Source organism: Ovis canadensis, chromosome 11 (genome assembly GCF_042477335.2).
Source record: "Ovis canadensis isolate MfBH-ARS-UI-01 breed Bighorn chromosome 11, ARS-UI_OviCan_v2, whole genome shotgun sequence".
NCBI lineage: Eukaryota > Metazoa > Chordata > Mammalia > Artiodactyla > Bovidae > Ovis > Ovis canadensis.
Window position 1 is genome coordinate 21209033 of NC_091255.1, and position 15454 is coordinate 21224486.

The 15454-nt window shown below is 48.7% G+C and overlaps 1 protein-coding gene across 4 annotated transcripts in view; it reads left to right on the forward strand.

Moving 5' to 3' along the window:
- ZNHIT3 (zinc finger HIT-type containing 3) overlaps window positions 1-15454 on the forward strand; it is a 38604-nt gene that overhangs the window by 5761 nt on the left and 17389 nt on the right. The window contains exon 1 of one of the 4 annotated variants that reach the window (XM_069542646.1): window positions 341-3183. The exons of 2 other annotated variants lie outside the window; for them this stretch is intronic. The gene's annotated coding sequence lies outside the window, so the exon portion shown is untranslated. Of the gene's footprint in view, window positions 1-340; window positions 3184-15454 lie in introns of those variants that run through there. One more of the 4 variants, XM_069542649.1, reaches the window with a different exon arrangement.

Consider the following 15454-nt stretch of genomic DNA (forward strand, 5'->3'; position numbering starts at 1 on the left):
CTCTTTCCATGCCAGCTCATCCTCCCCGACACACTCCTCCCTGCCATTGGAACCCCTAGCCTCCATTTCCCCTTGTGTTCGGTCCTGGGCAGAGTCCCCTTCAATTAACAGATGATTTAGGGAAATGTTTGCAGAGACTTCAGCTTCTTGTCCTTGGCTATTGAGGTTAAAGCCACATGCAAAGTGGGTTCCGCCATGCCTGAACCTGAACCTCTGCCACGTTCCAACAGAGACAAGAAGGTGCCTGTCCAGCCAGCCTCTGTGGAAAGGAAGCTGCAGTCCCCTTCCCCTGGTCTCCACACCCAGCCAGTTTCTCTGGTCTGCAAGGGGAACCGGGGAGGGGAGCAGAGAGAGAGCTATCACGGGGACGGGAATATGGCCCTCTTTGGTAGAGAGCTTGGCGGAAACTTCTGCCCCTGAACATTCTGAAATAGTAGCAGCAAGAGGCATGGAACAATCCAGCAATGGAGATGCCATATGTTCTGTCCGCCCCGCAGAGGCCTCAGGAAAGCTCCCCCAGGGCTGCCCCTCCCCTCTCAGCCAGGGAGCCAGGTCACACCGGCTGGAGGCTGGGCTCAGAGCCGCTTTGGATTTTCCCACATAGTATTCATATATGTTCTGGTTTATGGTGGAAGGACCACCAGAGAGGGTGATGAAGGTGGTACCAGACAGAGGGGAAAAGGAAGGGCCAAGTAGGCAGCCTTGTGGATGAAAGGGCATAGTTAACGCTATGCCAACATGAAGAGACAGCCTCTCTTAGGCGGATGTGTGTCTGTTAACTTCTTTTTCTCTGGCCATCCAGATAATACCTACTCATTGTAAAGTATTTGGAAAGAAGCAGGGGGAAAAAACTGCTGATAACCTTATCTCTCAGAGGTAACCATTTTACAATTTTAACGTGTTTCTGAGGAAAAATATTTTAAAGAAAATAGTCATTCCCACCTTAATCTATTTCATTTTTCCAACTTCCCTTTCCATTTTTATCTATAGGCAAAACCTTGTGGGCATAGTGAGCAATTTAGTATCCTTTGTTAACTTTCGCCTTTCAGTGTCAACATGCGTCCCTGTTACCTCACAGCCTCCGCAACTGTCATTTTGTGGTTCCACAGTGTTCACAGCTTGGGTCATCAGTTTACTTTCCATTGTAAATAACACTGCAGAGAACATCTTCCCACTGGGATGGGAAGGGCCACAGGCAGAGGAAGGAAACCGGGGCTCCCAGATCCTCGCCCTATCTCCTCTCTCTGAAGGACTACCATCAGCTTATGAACATAGTTTGGAGACAGGGTTAGGGTCCAAGGGACCCCTAGAGGCCAGGTAGAGAATCTTAATCAGAAATTCTAACTTTGATTGCTGAAGTACTTGTAAGATAGGGAATATGGGCAGGGGGTGGGGTGATGTACAGATCAGGGGGTAAGGAATGTGTTTCTGTGTAGATTTGCAGAGACATGTGAGAAAAAAATGCATGCCTGTAGGGGTTAGGGTTAGGGAAGGCAATAGCAACCCACTCCAGTACTCTTGCCTGGAAAACACTGAGAGTCAGACACGACTGAACAACTTCACTTTCACTTTTCACTTTCACGCATTGGAGAAGGACAAGGCAACCCACTCCAGTGTTCTTGCCTGGAGAATCCCAGGGACCGAGGAGCCTGGTGGGCTGCCGTCTATGGGGTCGGACAGGGTCGGACACGACTGAAGCGACTTAGCAGCAGCAGCAGCAGCAGCAGGGGCCCCTTCCTAGGGGTGTGTTTACACAACAGCGCCCTCTGCTGTCCCTGCTCCCCCAACAGTTCTGTGCCCTTTACAGTTGAGAAGTTCTTCCTCCTGCTTAACCAGGGTTAGTCTGTCTTTCCCTAGTGTTTCTTTTTCAGTTCTGAGGAACACAGTAAGATAGCGACTATAAAATAACTTTCAAAGAGTTGAAAAACAGTTCTTTAGGTCCACCCTATACCTGATACTCAGATCTTTAGCTCTGATAAAAACTAATTTAGCTGAGTAAAATTTAAAGACCTGTTATGCTTTATTCAATGATTAATTTATTTTTAAATTTTAATTTATTTATTTGGCTGTGCTGGGTCTTAGCTGAAGCATGCAGGATCTTTATTTGTGGCAGGCAAACTCTTAGCTGCCGCATATAGGATCTAGCTCCCTGAACCCGGGCACCCTGCATTGGGAGTATGGAGTTATAGCCACCGAACCCCAGGAAGTCCCTCAACGACTATTAATTGGGCAGCATCCAATCTAGTAGATTTAATGGAGTTCCGAGGAGCTGTACAAAATACCAGACAAAACAACAACAAAACCAGACTGGTTATGGCAAGTTCACTTTCCTTTAGAGAATAGCAGGGGTCATTCAGAATGAGGCAGATTGCTTAACTAGTTCTGGTCCTCTGAAGATCCAGCCCAAGCCCCTTCCTTCAGGAAGTGACTCCCTGGCTCTGGCTCCCACTTGCCTGGAGAACGGATGAAGGTGTCAGAGCTGCAGATAGAAGCTGAGATGTAGCAAGGCTGCAAAGATAACTCACCTCCCACCTTTGATTAGGGCTACAGGTAGGTACCTGTGGAAGGGTCAGATCAATCTGCCCTGGCTCTTCCCTTATTATGGCAACAGAAGAAGGGGGCAGCGATTCTGCCTTAGTAAGTAACCCCAAACTTAACCTTGCAGGGTAAAGCTTTTTAAATGACTCTCATGTGGGATGGGTAGGAGTAGGGCTGGCTTCAAGGGCATGGGACTTGCAGAGTCGCACACGGGCTGCACTTGATTTAATGTTCTGCTGTTGCCTTCTCGAAAAGCTTCGTTTTTGAACCAGGGGCTTCTATTTTGTAGCAGATCCGAGTTGGGGGCGGGCATGCGCAGTCTTCTTGCTGGCTCTCCACCCTCCCAGGGAGCCCGGAAGCAGCAGGGCAAGCGCGCCTCGGAGAGCCCGTGGACTAGCTTGTGGAGTCCTTGGCTGGCTCGGGTTCTGCTTTCTTGCAGGAAACGCTGCACACTCGCTTAGTCCCGGAGCGCAGTCGGCTGTGTGCAGGGACGCGTGACTTTGAGGCACTCGCAACTCGCACCCGAGCACTGGCCACCCGGCTTGCCGCAGGCTCGGCTCGCCGGGAACACGCTGGACAGCACCTGCTCCGCAAACTTCTGCTTCAGTCTGGTTTCACACTGCGCCCGGGGCTGGTCATCAGAAGGTGCGGAAAGTTCCTGAGCTGCGGGCGGCCCTGGAGGGCCTTGCAGAGTCACAAGGGACGCAGAGGCGCGGCAGTACCCTCCCCGGGCTCGGTGGAGCGCGTGAGCCCCGCGTCCTGGCTGTTCACTGTGCCTCTGAGACCTGGTTTCTGAATTTGCCCCATCTTCTTCGGGCTTCTCAAAATTACCACCAGTTCGATCGCGTTTAGCTCTTTGGGCAATCTCTCCATCTATACCCTCAAGGGCAAAACCTCTGGACCGGAACTTGCGGTACTCTACCTGGGGAGTCGCTGGCACCTTCCTTCTTGCTTGGACTTTGGAAGCACGGGATGGGGGACACACACACGAGCTGGGGGTCACCCAGAGTCCAAGGAGGGCATATTCAGTGTGTGAAAGGTGAAGGGGAGGAAGTTCTAGGGATTTTTCTGTCCTTAATTTTTGAACCAGGGGCTCTGCTTGCTTGTTGGGGGCGCTTATGCGCAGTCTTCTCGCCGGAAGTCCACCCTCCCAGGGCGCGGGGAAGCAGCCGGCCAAAGGCGTCTCGGAGAGCCTGTGGACCAGCAGTCGCAGGTTTTGAACCAGAGCCCCTGGTTCAAAACTTATCTCCCAGATAGCAGCGTCTGCACAGCTTGGATGCTCATAAGGGGGTTGGATCCCTGAAAATTGAGGGAAGCCTTCCCAGTCTCACCAAACAATTCACAAGATAGGTTTAGAGTGGGCAGGGGCTATATTCACAATGTGTGAGTTCCTGTTAACACCAGGACAGAGCAAGAGATTGGAGTTTTGCCCACCACTCCCACTATCCCCGGGTTTTGCCATTCTCCGAGCCTCCTCAGGCAACCTCAGAGCCCCTGCATGCCTCTAGTTCAAAACAGTGGTGGTCTGAAATGTTGAGGCAGTTGATTACCCATGAGGGTTATTGGACCAGTGTGAACACGCCCTGGAGTTTGGGCGTCCCCCTGAGGTGGGGACGCGGTTTCTCCTAGGGCGCAGAGGTCGGGGGAATTTCAGCACCGTGGGATGGACAGCACCCTAGAGCTGCAGGCCTAAACCCAACAGCCCAGGCGAGAGCCCTACTCCCCAACCGCGAGCTTTAGGGTGGGAGGCCAGACGGAGATGCATTCCGGGCCGGGCCGAGCTCCTGAATCCTGATCTCAAGTCCCAGAGGCTTTGTGGGGCTTGGAGCAGTGTTCAGAGGATAGGGCCCCAGTTTGAGGTCCGCGATGAGAGGGAAGGAGGCGGGGAGGGAGCCCGAGCCGACCTAGCGGGGGGAAGGTTGGTGTACCAGAACCGCCGAGCCTACGACGGAGATCCTAATTACTCCCCTGGAGCCTCCTTCCAGTTCGCCTGGAATTCCAGTGTCGACGCTGACTCTGGTGCTCTTAACAGAACCTCAGACACTCGCAGGCCCAGGTGTGCAGCCTCCACTTCCGCCCAAGATTCAAAGGAAAGATAAGGGCACCTTTTGAAGGGGAATTAAGGTGTGGAAGGGCTATTCCAGGGGAGGGAGGCAGAGCGGTGACCTGGTAAATGCGAGAGAAGTTAGAGACTTCGAGGAAGCGTGTAATTGGTCCTTTGTAAGGCTCAGATTACACACCTCATGCCTGGGCCTCCCTGCAGCGGAACGGTCACCAGCGCCTCCGGGGTCGCTCTGTCCTGGTCAGAGAGAAGCCTCGGGACTCAGCGGGCTAAGGCGGAGGGGTAGGCACTTGCCATGGGCAGCCACTTGTGGCTCTGGGAGGGCAAGCATAGGTGACTTGGGAATCCTAACAAGTTCCCCCTCCCCATCCCACTGCCAGGATGAAACCCAGGGCTCCCACTAAACGTGACTCCATCTAGACACAATACCCCACCTCCTGAACTTGCATTTAAGGCACCTGTTACACTCCATTGTCTAACTGGTCCCTGGTCACATCCACTCCACAGACAGTCCCAGGGTTCCACCTCCTCACTATTTCAACCTCCTGGAATTTCTGATTCCACCCACCTGGAAAACTCTACCCAGTCAGGCTTGAACGTCCCCTTTGGCCTGAAATGTCCTAGTTCCAACATCTCCATCCCTGCGTTTGTAGCCAATGTTACTCTGCGGAACTCTCCTGTCTACCCTTGTCAGTCTCTCTCAACAAGGCCCTGAGCTTCCTTGAGTCAGGAATTAGGTTGGCTTCTCCCATAGCAGCACTACACAGTAGAATACAGTAGGTGCCCCACAAGCATTTGTCAATCAAGCTTTGTCTTGCTTTACTCAGCATGGATAGCATGGACTAAGGAAAGGTGAGCTCCTAAGGGCCAGTGGCTCAGGATCACCCAGGGAGAGTCTCAGTGAAATGACTACTCCCTGATCCGACTGCTGGCCCCAATTTGGGTCTATCCGGCTGTAGGATGTGTTGGCAGTGTTATGAAAATGCCATGGTGGGGGTAATCTTATGGGCTCAGGTGTTCTGAATTTCTTTGATAGGACTATAGGCCCAGAGATGGGCTGTGATTTTTCCCAGGTCACCTAGCAAAGTAGCAGAGGGCCAATGTCAAAGTTTTTTTAAAAGACGTGAACAGATGGAGAAAATCACTTTCCATCCCCAGAAAACTGAACTGGGGGTAACCTGGCTGTAGTGTGTTACTGGAGAAGGCAACGGCAACCCACTCCTGTACTCTTGCCTGGAAAATCAGCCTGGTAGGCTGCAGTCCATGGGGTCGCTAAGAGTCAGACACTACTGAGCGACTTCACTTTCACTTTTCACTTTCATGCACGGGAGAAGGAAATGGCAACCCACTCCAGTGTTTTTGCCTGGAGAATCCCAGCCCACCCAAGCCTGGTGGGCTGCCGTCTATGGGGTCGCACAGAGTCGGACATGACTGAAGCAACTTAGGAGCAGCCGCAGCGTATTACTGCTGGAAAAGCTTCAGGTGGCCCTGGCCAGGGTGAGACCACTGATATCAGCTACACTGGCGCTGATCCTGGGCTTGCTGGGCCACGATAAAAGAGGGGCTGTAAAGAGCGTTTTTTGTTCCACTGGTTCATTTTATAAGACCCAGATAGAAGAGACATCTGCCCCAAAGCCGCACGGCGAGGTAAGGAGAGGGCCTAGGATAGTGTTCTCGGAACTGAATTGTTCGAGAACAATTTCCTTCCACGTGAAGGAACCTCGACCTCCCAGACACCCATGAGGCAACCAGCCAGCGAGGTCTTCCAGTTTAGCCGTTTCTGCTTCGGTCCCGGGACCTACTTCGGATCGAGTGCACGACGCTCTACTTCTAGTCTTGAGTGAAAAGAGAGTCAGATTGATTGGTCTCCCTGCCCAGGGTCGCTGAGCGCTGATTGGCTCTGGCTCGGAAAGGAGCGAGGCGGAGGCGGGGCAGTGGGCGGGGCTTGGCTCGGCTCTGGCTGCTCCTGGCGCGGACCGGGCGACCTTTGGCGCCCTGGGTACTCGGAGGCCAGGTACGCCGGCTGGTCTTCAGGAGCTCGGCGAGTGCTTCAGGCTGCAGCAGCTATGAGGTCGAAATCTCAAGCTCGTCCTCAGTCTGGCGCCTTCTTGCCTCACTCAGAGGCCCTCCTGAGGCTCTCAGGCGCTGTTGGTACCGTCGCTAAAACTCACTTATAACCAACCACCTTCAGTGTCGATATCGAAGCAGTGGTTTTCAAAAGAAATCATTTTCCACCGGCCGTCCGGTGCTGAAAGCAAGGCTGGGGATCTAGGTTCCTGAACACATCTTCACACGCCTGATCTCCGGGGTTCTGCCTCCAAGCATACTCCTGCTCTTTCTTTGTTGCTTATAATGCACAAAACAGTGACCTTGGAATACTGGTGACCGTTGGTCACCTGCTCACCAATTCCTCAGCTGAAAGGGGGACAGATTCGAGTAAGATTTGAAGCAACAACAACAACAAAAATCTCAATAGCAAAAAGTTAATAAATACCATGCCATCTGAGAGGACAAACTGGCAACAAATAACTCAATTCTCTGAAAGGGAAATTAATTAAAAGCTCAGAGGAGATGCCAGAACACTTAGCTAGCAGGTTTAAAGAAGAAGGGTGGGGTGGGAGGGGGACTTCCCTAGCAGTCCCGTGATTAGGATCCCATTCTCCACTGTAGGAGGCAGGGGTTCCATCCCTGGTGGGGGAACTGAGATCCTGCAAGCAGCATGGTGTAGCAAAAAAAAAAAAAAAAAAAAAAGTAAGGGGGCTCTGGAAAATTCCTAGCTGTATTGATACAAATAATCCAAGCCTACAGCCCAGAAGGACAGGCCCAACAGGGTTAGAGACTACCCACGGTCCCAGCTTTCCCTGTGGGTTCGTGGGCTTTGCTGCTTGCTTTTAAGGCGGAGCCGCAGTCATGCGCATGCTCCCTGAGGCAGTGCTCTGATGAACGTGACCCCAGTCCAGCTGTGTCCTACCCTTTGGACAGTGTAGTCACTGAGGGCAGAAGCACCGGCTTCCTCTGAAGTCCTCTCATATTCATCGAATTATGGGCTAGGGCCAGCCCCAGAGGCCAGAGGCAGGTATTTGCCCCCAGGAGCCTGGTCTGCACTCGGGGCAGGGGCAAGGAGCTCAGGGAACAGGGACCCTGGAAGAAAGGATTCTCCTTTATTCCTTTGACCTTAGAAAAAAATTTTCTATATTCCAGTGAATTAAAAAAATTTTTTTTCCCCTATAACTTCAGATTTTCCAGCCCTTTTAATAGAAACTTGGAAGCAAAACTCTGTTTTGACATTTCCCACCACTGGACTGCAAACAGCTGGAATCCTTTAACTGGACTGGTTCAGTGTGACTGCATTGGCCTAGTATTCCCAGTGTCGCTATTTAACTCTTACAACCCTGCAGTGTGGGTGGTATCACCCCATTTTATACATGAAGTGTTCTGATGCAGATCTGTCTCATGTCAAAGTACACTTTAAATGGATGACTTGTATGTGAATTATATCTCAATACAATTTCTAAAAATATAGCAGTCACTAATTTTAGCCATAAGAGGAGTATGTTTAAGATTAATATTTTATGGGTGGCAACACAGTGACTCATTGGAAAAGACCTTGATTGGGGGCAGGAGGAGAAGGGGGATGAGATGGTTAGATGGCATCATTGACTCAGTAGACGTGAGTTTGAGCAAACTCTGGGAGACGGTGAAGGACGGGGAAGTTTGGTGTGCTGCAGTTCATGGGGCTGCAAAGAGTCTGACATGACTGAGTGACTAAACAGCAACGCAGTGACCTTATTTTGGTCAGTTCTTGGACAAAATTATGAACTGGCTTTATCGTGTCTCATTTTATCATGTTCTCAGAGTAACTTGTATGAGGTTGGTATTCTGTGATTGTTTATGTCCAGCAGAAGGACATGAAATGTCCAGCCAGAGACCTGGCTCTGAGTGTTTGAGATCTGTGAACATCAGATCAGTTCTGGTTGTCAAAGCCTGGTTTTTCCCTTCCTCAGCAGACACTGGGAACCTCAGCTGGGCCCTCAGGGACCCACAAGAATGCAAGTAAACTCTTGGAAAGTCCACAGAAACTCTGGTCCCACCCTCCTGCTGGTGTGAGCCTGGGCTCCCATGCCTGAGATCTGGGAACTGGGGATGCCAGGCCAGAGGAGAATATGCGTCATCTGTGATACAGGGGTGTTTTGTACTTGTTATGTTTGTTGCTAATTCAGAATATTTAGAGGCAGAAGTTTGCCCCACTGTCTCCGCCAAGAAGCATGCCCGCGACCCCCACCCCCAATACTCCAGTGATTACTTCCAGCCCCTCCCTGCTGGTTCCTCCCCCAGGACTCCCTCCATAACTCTGGGAGGACTTGGAGGGTGGGGCTGAGGGGCTGAAGCTTTTCCAGGCCTGGCAGTAAGGGGACTTTTCCTGTCTCTGCCGGCTCTCCATTGCAGAGATCCAGGTTGGGAGTTCAGACTACTGATTAAGACTTATTTTGTGTTACGATTAATTTCAACAGGCATTGAGTGGGTATCTGGAGTCCCTGTACACCCTTCCTCAGTTCAGTTTAGTTCAGTCGTTCAGTCGTGTCCGGCTCTTTGCGACCCCCATGAATCACAGCACGCCAGGCCTCCTTGTCCATCACCAACTCCCAGAGTTCACTCAAACTCACATTCATTGAGTCAGTGATGCCATCCAGCCATCTCATCCTCTGTCATCCCCTTCTCCTCCTGCCCTCAATCCCTCCCAGCATCAGGGTCTTTTCCAATGAGTCAACTCTTCGCATGAGGTGGCCAAAGTATTGGAGTTTCAGCTTTAGCATCATTCCTTCCAAAGAACACCCAAGACTGATCTCCTTCAGAAGGGACTGGTTGGATCTCCTCGCAGTCCAAGGGACTCTCAAGAGTCTTCTCCAACACCACAGGTCAAAACCATCAATTCTTCGGCGCTCAGCCTTCTTCACAGTCCAACTCTCACATCTATACATGACCACTGGAAATACCATAGCCTTGACTAGACGGACCTTTGTTGGCAAAGTAATGTCTCTGCTTTTGAATATGCTATCTAGGTTGGTCATAACTTTCCTTCCAAGGAGCAAGTGTCTTTTAATTTCATGGCTGCAATCACCATCTGCAGTGATTTTGGAGCCCAAAAGAGTCTGACACTGTTTCCACTGTTTCCCCATCTATTTCCCACGAAGTGATGGGACCAGATGCCATGATCTTTGTTTTCTGAATGTTGAGCTTTAAGCCAACTTTTTCGCTCTCCTCTTTCACTTTCATCAAGAGGATCTTTAGTTCCTCTTCCCTTTCTGCCATAAGGGTGGTGTCATCTGCATATCTGAGGTTATTGATATTTCTCCTGGCAATCTTGATTCCAGCTTGTGCTTCTTCCAGCCCAGTGTTTCTCATGATGTACTTTGCATAAGTTAAATAAGCAGGGTGACAATATACAGCTTTGACATACTCCTTTTCCTATTTGGAACCCGTCTGTTGTTCCATGTCCAGTTCTAACTGTTGCTTCCTGACTTGCATATAGGTTTCTCAAGACACAGGTCAGGTGGTCTGGTATTCTCATCTCTTTCAGAATTTTCCACAGTTTCTTGTGATCCACACAGTCAAAGGCTTTGGCATAGTCAATAAAGCAGAAATAGATGTTTTTCTGGAACTCTCTTGCTTTTTCAATGATCCAGGGGATGTTGGTAATTTGATCTCTGGTTCCTCTGCCTTTTCTAAAACCAGCTTGAGCATCTGGAAGTTCACGGTTCATGTATTGCTGAAGCCTGGCTTGGAGAATTTTGAGCATTACTTTACTAGTGTGTGAGATGAGTGCAATTGTGCAGTAGTTTGAGCATTCTTTGGCATTGCCTTTCTTTGGGATTGGAATGAAAACTGACCTTTTCCAGTCCTGTGGCCACTGCTGAGTTTTCCAAATTTGTTGGCATCTTGAGTGGAGCACTTCCACAGCATCATCTTTCTGGATTTGAAATAGCTCAACTGGAATTCCATCATCTCCACTAGCTTTGTTTGTAGTGATGCTTCCTAAGGCCCACTTGACTTCACATTCCAGGATGTCTGGCTCTAGGTGAGTGATCATACTATCGTGATTATCTGGGTCATGAAGATCTTTTTTGTACAGTTCTTCTGTGTATTTTTGCCACCTCTTCTTAATATCGTCTGCTTCTGTTAGGTCCATACCATTTCTGTCCTTTCTTGAGCCCATCTTTGCATGAAATGCTCCCTTGGTATCTCTAATTTTCTTGAAGAGATCTCTAGTCTTCCCCATTCTGTTGTTTTCCTCTATTTCTTTGCATTGATTGCTGAAGAAGGCTTTCTTATCTCTCCTTGCTATTCATTGGAACTCTGTATTCAGATGCTTATATCTTTCCTTTTCTCCTTTGCTTTTCACTTCTCTTCTTTTCACAGCTATTTGTAAGGCCTCCTGAGACAGCCATTTTACTTTTTTGCATTTCTTTTCCATGGGGATGGTCTTGATCCCTGTCTCCTGCACAGTGTCACGAACCTCCGACCATAGTGTATCAGGCACTCTGTCTATCAGATCTAGTCCCTTAAATCTATTTCTCACTTCCACTGTATAATCATAAGGGATTTGATGCGTTGTGCTTTGCTAGAGCAGCCATGAAGAGATACCCCATGTTCAAGGTAAGAGAAACCCAAGTAAGATGGTAGTGTTGCGAGAGGGCATCAGAGGGCAGACACACTGAAATCATAATCACAGAAAACTAGCCAATCTGATCACAGGGACCACAGCCTTGTTTAACTCAATGAAACTAAGCCATGCTGTGTGGGGCCACCCAAGATGGGAGGGTCATGGTGGAGAAGTCTGACAGAATGTGGTCCACTGGAGAAGGGAATGGCAAACTTCTTCAGTATTCTTGCCTTAAGAACCCCATGAACAGTATGAAAAGGGAAAATGATAGGATACTGAAAGGGGAACTCCCCAGGTTGGTAGGTGCCCAATATGCTACTGGAGATCAGTAGAGAAATAACTCCAGAAATAATGAAGGGACGGAGCCAAAGCAAAAACAATACCCAGTTGTGGATGTGACTGATAGAAGCAAAGTCCGATGCTGTAAAGAGCAATACTGCATAGGAAGCTGGAATGTTAGGTCCATGAATCAAGGCAAATCGGAAGTGGTCAAACAGGAGATGGCAAGAGTGAACGTCCACATTCTAGGAATCAGTGAACTAAAATGGACTGGAATGGGTGAATTTAACTCAGATGACTATTATATCTACTACTGCGGGCAGGAATCCCTTAGAAGAGAAGGAGTAGCCATCATGGTCAACAAGAGTCCAAAATGCAGTACTTGGATGCAATCTCAAAAATGACAGAATGATCTCTGTTCATTTCCAAGGCAAACCATTCAATATCACGGTAATCCAAGTCTATGCCCCAACCAGCAACACTGAAGAAGCTGAAGTTGAACGGTTCTATGAAGACCTACAAGACCTTTTAGAACTAACACCCAAAAAAGATGTCCTTTTCATTATAGGGGACTGGAATGCAAAAGTAGGAAGTCAAGAAACACCTGGAGTAACAGGCAAATTTGGCCTTGGAGTACGGAATGAAGCAGGGCAAAGGCTAATAGACTTTTGCCAAGAGAATGCACTGGTCATAGCAAACACCCTCTTCCAACAACACAAGAGCAGACTCTACACATGGACATCACCAGATGGTCAACACCGAAATCAGATTGATTATATTCTTTGCAGTAAAAGATGGAGAAGCTCTATACAGTCAGCGAAATTAAGACCAGGAGCTGACTGTGGCTCAGATCATGAGCTCCTTATTGCCAGATTCAGACACCCTTCCTGGTATCCATCCAAGGATGCAGAGGACAGATCAGGTAGAGGCTGGGGTTCCCTGTTTCAGAGACTGTGTTGGCCTTTCCCTGATCTGTCAGGATCAGGAGTGCAAGTCCTCATTCCCTGTATTTCTTCCCCCTGTCCAGTATGGGTCCTGGCAGAACTGAATTTAAATCACATTATCTAGGGTTGGGAAAGGATAATTTAGTAACTTGGGATTAAAATATATGCACTACTATAGATAAACAACAAGGTCCTACTGTGTAGCACAGGCAACTGTATTGAGTATTTTATTTTATTTTATTTTTTTTTTGCCACATTGCTTGCCTTTCGGATCTTCATTCCCTGGCCAGGGATTGAACCTGGGTCCCAACACAGAAACACAGAGACTGCCAAGTCTCAACCTGAGGACTGCCAGCGAATTACTTTTCATTGTTTTTATTAAATACTTATTTATTTGGCTGCGCTGGGTCTTAGTTGTAGCATTTGGGATCTAGTTCCCTGACCAGGGATTAAACCCAGACCTGCTGCATTTGGGAGCCTGGAGTCTTAACCACTGAATCACCAGGGATGTCCCATCCTTTCATTAATTTTTTTTCATTCCTTCATTATTATGAGCACGCAAATACTGTTCAGAACAGAACCTTGTTATGCAATAGAATTGCCTTTCCTATTTTGTAAAATATTTTGTTTTTCCTGTAGTTAGTAGCTGACCTATTTCTCACTTGCTTAGTTTCTTTTGTAGCTCATGCATTTTATGCCATATTTCAGAAGTCTTTCCCATATGCTTTATCACTCCTAAGTTTTGTTCTAGAATGTTACTCCATATGTTTAGGTCCATGATCCATTCTGAGTTAACTTTTCTATGTAGTATAAGATTGTAGTTGAATTTTTTTGGGGGAGGGTGCATATGGCAAAGATTGTTTCCTTACCCACCCCCTGCCTGCCCCTCCCCCACCCCACCCCGCAATGCATTGCTTTGGTGCATTTGTCAAAAATCAGTTGACTGGGAATTCCCTGGTGGTCCAGTGGTTAAGACTCCGTGTTTCCACTGCGACAAACAAAAGTTCTATCCCTGGTCAGAGAACTAAGATCATGTAAGTCCTGCAATGTGGCCAAAAAAAAAAAAAAAAAAAAATCAGTTAACCATATAGTGTAGGCCTATTTCTGGGCTCTCTATTCCATTTCTGTACACCTATTATTAATTAAGTCCTGATCTGACCTCGGGAGCCAGCAAACACCCTTGATCATGCTGACGGGCTCATAAGTGCCTCTGACCTCCTTACCCTGCAGAATGCCAGAGGCTCCTAGGCCTCCTGCTCCTGGATTGGGAACTGCCTGGTACTGCTGCTACGTAGCTCACCTGAGAGCATCTCTACCCCTTCATCTGGGGGTCCTCAGGCCCCCTCCTATAACAGGTCCTCTGTTTCTGGATCTCATGGCTTTCTCATTCTTTTTTAAGCTCTTCTGGGTCTTCACTGGGGCGAGTGGGGCCTTGTCTTATTGAGGAGCATGGGGTCTAGAGCTTGCAGGGTCAGTAGTTGTGGTGTGTGGGCTTAATTGCCCTGTAACATATGGAATCTTAGTCCCTAACTAGGAATCGAACCCTGCCTCCTCTGCATTGCAAGGCGGTATCTTAACCACTGGGCCACCAGGGCAGTTCCCTTGGTTTTTTTCTTGGTGTTTTTCATGGAGCACGTTCTCTGGCAGTTTCCTGGTAGAGGCACATGGAAGGTAAGTTTTTGAGACCTTCAACATCTAATGATATTTTCTTTGGTTGATATTTGAATGAGATGATTCCTAAGTTGGAGATAATTTTCCTTCCGAAGTTTGGAGTTTTCTTCTCGTGTGCTACAACAATTCATAGTCCCTAGTGTCTGATTACTTTTTTTTGCAGAAAGTTTTAGGACTTCTTTATCTATGTGTTCATGTGTTCAGTGGCTTAGTCTGGTCGACTCTTTTGTGACCCCATGAACTGTAGCCTGCCAGGCTCCTCTGTCCATGACATTGCCCAGAATACTGGAGTGGGTTGCCATTTCCTCCTCCAGGGGATCTTCCCCACCTAGACTGAACCCACGTCTCCTGCATTGGCAGGTGGATTCTTCACCACTGAGCCGCTGGGGAAGCCGTTGTCAGTGCCGTGCCTTGTGTGGTATTTTTCATCCATTGTGTGTGATACCGTGTGAGTCCCTTCCACCTGTCAACTCATGTTCTTCCATTGTGGGGGTTAAAAAAATGGTCCTACCATTTTCTCTTTCTAGAACTCCTACTAAAATGAAGTTTAGTCATCTAAGTTTCTTAGCTGTTTTAAAAAATCTATTCTGTAAATCTCCTTTCTGGGAAATTTTTCTCAACCTTAGTCTCCAATTCTGTCTGTTTTTTGGGGGATGAGGGGATACAGAATTGGGGATGGGGGCAGAAGAGGGGATGGCAACCCCCTGGAGATGTGTAAGGGAGTTGTTATTGCTCTGTACACTGCCCAGTTTGATGTTCCCAATCTTCCCCCTGGGTAATTCAGGTAGTGGAATTCTAGCTCACTTGGATGCCTAATCATTCAGTTTGGCAGGATCCCTACTGCACTGGACTTTAGGGAAGTCCCTGCAGTAGCCCCTCAGTTTCCCTCATTCTGCCAGTCCTGCTGGATATATTCACATTCTTCCCCAGGAGCTTGGCATAGCTATGACTCAACTACTGCAGTGAGCAGCTTAGACAGCAGTTCTGACTCACTGCCTGAGGGCCCAGCACATGTAGGGGGTGTCAGAGCTCTCTCCAGGACCCCTCCCTTCCCCAGGGTCTGCCCAGCAGCCCCCTTCCTTCTTGGATGCTGTTCATGTCCTTGCCGTGGCTGTAGGCATGTTCACCCAAGGTCTGGCATGTTGGCCCTCGGGCCACAGGACTATGTCCTCCTAGGACTATGTTGTTGAGAGCCTGAAGTGGTTCTTTGTTACCATGGTAACCAGAACTGTTTGGCTTTGATGGAGGGGACCTCCATTAGCATCAGCTCCTTGATGGATGAAGCGGAGATCTGGGGAG